Genomic DNA, 4,585 nt, shown 5'->3' with positions numbered 1-4,585 from the left:
CACTATTGCAGACTTGAAAGTTCAAAATTGACCCACTGTATAACTTTAGATATTGTGGAATATAAAGATCTTTGCCTAGTAATCAACAATATCATGTCATGTTAAATTTTCTACATTTTCAATCGCCCCCCCCCCCCCCCTCATTTTTTATCAGTGGACTTGTGACTATTTATGAAAGCCACAAAAGCCATAAACTTAAATTGAGTAACACCTGCTGTTTCATGAATCCAGGGGGTGCACACAATAACCCAAGAAGATTTTACTTGTGCTGACAATACATTTTGGGTTGTTTATACATAAAGACACTCGCACTATTGGTGTCTTAGCACCACATCACAAAGATGATGGTGATATATAATGACCTCATCATCAAAAAAACTTTTCACCCGCAACATTAAGCCATCATACCTTAAGTAGTTCTTGTGGACCTTCCCATTGCATGTGAGAGTAGTTCCTGTAGAACATGACGCACTTCCCTTGCTCACTTCGTAAAAATTTGAAGCAGTTTGGCTGAGTGTGGGAATGCAGCTCTTCAGGAAATGGAGCAAGCCACTCTTTGATGTCAAAAACAACTTCAAGCAAAAATGGGAACACCCTGATTATTTGCAAGCCGTTTTTCATGGCCTCCAACAGACCTGCAAAGAAGATTAATGCCTGTGGTTAGGGTATTCGAAACTTTTGTAAGTCATCATTATAACGGAGTTCCGCGCGCGTGGAGCACCATAGTTAAGAAAATATGGTAACCCATCGATGTGAGAAAATTTACCCCTCACGCAATGAATGCGATACGTCAAAACACAAATGTTATAGACATGCGCAGTATGAATACGACTGATAAGGTCGGCTCAACGAGAATAATATCTTTTTAAAACGCGAAGTTTCAGCCACCGTTAAAGGCAAGGTTAAAGAATGGTACATGATCGAAATATCTACCGTTTTCAATTTCGATTCTTTCCCCTAACTTTTTACTGTACCTATTTTATTTACTTGAATGCGCACTGTTCGGTGCGTTGCTGCTTGAAGAAAAATTTCGCGACGGTGATGTTTAAGACCAGTCATTCAGTTTGTCAATGGGTCAACATTAGGAGTTCTGCGTTGTGTTCCTGTGAAGTTATTTCATTTTTCTTCACGCGCGCTCGAGGTAGCCAAACTGAGTTGTCAAGAATCGTGTCGTGCTGGAGAGCTGTTCGATCGAATTGAGGGAAGGCAACAGAAGATTGCAAGCAAGGTACGCAATGAGTTTTTCTAATTTTCAAACCTTGACGATATACATAACACTAATAATACAATACAAGATACTAAACACTTAACTTATAAAAATGTTGTAAGGGTAAACACAGTGAAAATCGGAAACCAGTGAACCTTGAGCACACAGCACACAGAATTTAGTAGTTTTGTGCACCAAATCGCTCACTTAATTAGCTACATTTTGTACTTTGGCAAAACAATGTGGCAATTTCGATTCATCAACTACTAATGGGAACCTGCTCTTCATAGCTTGTCAGGGTGTATCATTACTGTTATTGTCACGCTCTTAGACAATTAAACTCAAAGAATGAAAAGGTTAAGGCAATGTAATTTCTCTATCTTTATTTGTTTGAAGTTTTTTTGGAATGTCAGTTCAATCAGCAAGGGCATGTCTGAAATCTCGTTCGTCTCACCTAACTTATATTGTGTATTTTTAAACACAATATTATTAGTCTGTTTTTTAGGACAGTCAAATTATACAGGAATAAAATGGATCTGAGCCATTAACAGATAATAAATCTACCATCCTGCACCTCATCTTAATAAAAACATTCGTAACACCAAATAAAATATTGTTCACGGTTTTTGGTACCTACTAATACTTACAACTGACATCAACTTCATAATTAAACCCTGGGTAGTTGAAAGCTGTGTCCATTTGTTTTGGTTAATATCACTTGAAATAAATAACTCTTTTTGCCTTTACTTTACATGCATTGGGGTAAAAAATATTCCTGTGACTAAAATTATTCTTTTGGCTTTTACAGTCAAAAGTGATCTATACCAAACTTTTGTTAGGTGCAATTCATTTATCTTACACCAAAAATTCTTGGAAAACAGCACCTAACGACAATATCTGTGGTTTATTTAGGGTAATTTATCCTAAAATGCTCACTAACCAATCAAGGGCTCATGCTACCAAGAGCAAACACAGGCTGTGTGTGATTTGCTGTATTTCAAAGAAAAGTGACTTCATTTTAAGCTTTAACACTTAAACTCAAAGAAAAATTTAAAGTCATTCTTTCAATGACATAACATTTTCTCACACATCTTTATATTCAGTTAAGGATTCTTGTTGTAGCATGAGTCATGACTGTGATTTCTGCCTACTGAAACTGGGACCTTGGATTCATTCGTTACAATTACAGTCAATCTATGTCACCTATGACCAATATTTCTGAGACTGAAAGGATCATTCGAAGTCCTATTTGTAACTTCTGGCATTTGAATGGTCTGAGTCTTTAAAATTTCTGGAAATCTTTCCAAAAAAAAGTATCAGCTGAAAAAAAAAAGGCAAAGCACATACATGTAGGAAACAACTGATTGTTTTCAAATACTGTATGCTGTGATGTGATGTAAAAAAATTCATAGCTTTATTTCAGCAATAAACTAGGGAAGTTTCAATGAAAATTCTTAAATCTCACTGGCGACGATCACAACTGACATGTAATTTTTAAAACCCTGTTAAAACTTAAAAAATACTGGTCACATGTGAGGAAGATTGACTATAAATTGACTTTAACCTTTCCAAATGTAAGTTAGTTCCCCCTTTTTGATGAGCCACCCCTCAGTCAGGTCTTATTCTTCATGAGCAGGGACAGATGTTATGGACATATCCATGGGGACATCCAAAGTGGACACAGAATTAACTGATGAGGTTGGGAAGATACGCGGAAGATTTTTGATGCACTTCTGGCATTCCACTGGTAAGTCATGTGTTGAAAGCTCCTCACCATAATCCCACACCGTAAGTGCTGCAAGGTGCATTAGAGGTGGCACCTGTCCAGTGTCTCTATGCTATCCAATTGTTGTAGGCCTGAATGACCTCTGTTCTTCTAAATTTACAGTTCCTTTTGTCGAAGCTTTCCACAGAAGTTCAAGGTTACGACCTTCAGCTTTAAGAGACTGGATTGTCAGTGATGTGTCTTTGTTCAGTTTCTTTTCCGCCCAAGCTTTAGGATAGACATCCTTTCCTCTAAGTGGGGCACTGACTGCATTACCTTTTCTGATGTTGTTGAGCTTTTTTCTCGCCTCTTGGAGAAGCTCTGTGGTCAGTAGTTGCCCATAGTCATACATTCTCTGTTCATGTGTCTGCCTTGCTGTCTCAGGGGTCCTTCCATTAGTTTTACCACTGTGAATAGTGTTCTCGACAAATGTTACAGAGGCCTGTTTTGATAGTTCTGACAGGTTGTCATGAAGATAAAGTTGGGATAGATGAAACTGTCTTTCAGCAATGACATTGTTCACAGGAATGCTAAAAATGTGCTTGGCATAAAATTCAAAAAGGTGTGGTGTGGTGTCTTTGTTAATAAGACAGCTTTCAGGTGATGTTGCCATTGCTTTAATCTCAGTTAGAGGTTGAGGTTTCTGCAGCTCCCAAATATTGGCCCATTTAACCAGCCCATTTCTGTCCTTCGACACCAATCTCTGAAGATCCTGTCCATAAACTTTTACATTGTTTTCAGATGCGTTTCCTTGATTGCTTTCAGTGCATACAAATTGTATGTCAAGGACCTTCAAAACAGATGACCAGAATGGACTTTGGAATCTTTGATCAGCTCCCATTCCAAATAGCTTGGGAAAGGATAATCACTCAGCACCATGTTCTTTAATTACTTTCAGGGCTTCTTGCAACATGGGCCTCTGCACTTCCTGGTAAAAGTGTTTAATAGCGGCTGGATCTTTCAAAGAAAATTGCACTTGCTCTTCTGTTAAAGGAAAATACAGTGATGGACACAGTAACATTTGACTGAGTGTTTCATTGTGCTTGAGAACAGTTGCAGGCCATAGTCGTGCCAGATATCCACTGGAAAAACCAAGTTCCTCGTCACTTGCTTGTGATGAATGAAGAGATGGGATAATGAACTTGTCAAGAAATTCAAATAAGAATTTAATTTGCACTTGGATCATTGGGCAGGAGCTCAGCTTGATGACATTTTGCCAGACTGATGAGTGGTTATCTGACTTTGGCATCCTTTCTAATATACGCTCTGCAAGCTGAAGACAGGCTTTTCCATACTTGAAATACCATTGTAGCATCTCATGGTAATATGTCCACCTTGTGTCAATAAAGGACTGTGGAAGGGGTGGCTCTTTACTTAAAATTCCCAGTGAAACATACATTGCCTTGTACTGACTTGGGCGTTCATGGTGGAGACAGGATATCTTGTATAATAATTGCAATATGTGGTTGTTGTTCATATCACCCTTTGCCCCAAACCCAGCCTGGCACATTCTTCGCAACATTATATTAAGTATGTGTGGGTAACAGCCCACAAAAAACATTTCCCTGCCAAATAGTTTGGAGTTGTTTGCAATCAATCCATTTGATTTACCC

The 4,585-nt window shown here is 38.3% G+C and overlaps 1 long non-coding RNA gene across 1 annotated transcript in view; it reads left to right on the top strand.

Moving 5' to 3' along the window:
* The first annotated feature begins 987 nt into the window (after positions 1 to 987).
* LOC137974271 (uncharacterized) overlaps positions 988 to 4,585 on the top strand; it is a 3,690-nt gene continuing 92 nt past the window's right edge. The window contains exons 1-3 of the long non-coding RNA XR_011117410.1: positions 988 to 1,228; positions 2,844 to 2,954; positions 3,871 to 4,585. The exon at positions 3,871 to 4,585 is cut by the window's right edge and continues 92 nt beyond it. This is a non-coding gene — a long non-coding RNA (uncharacterized lncRNA). The remainder of the gene's footprint in view (positions 1,229 to 2,843; positions 2,955 to 3,870) is intronic.

The sequence above is a fragment of the Montipora foliosa genome, chromosome 10 (genome assembly GCF_036669935.1).
Source record: "Montipora foliosa isolate CH-2021 chromosome 10, ASM3666993v2, whole genome shotgun sequence".
In the NCBI taxonomy this organism is placed as follows: Eukaryota; Metazoa; Cnidaria; class Anthozoa; order Scleractinia; family Acroporidae; genus Montipora; species Montipora foliosa.
Note: the sequence above shows the minus strand (reverse complement) of the source record. Positions and strands in the feature narration are given on the sequence as shown.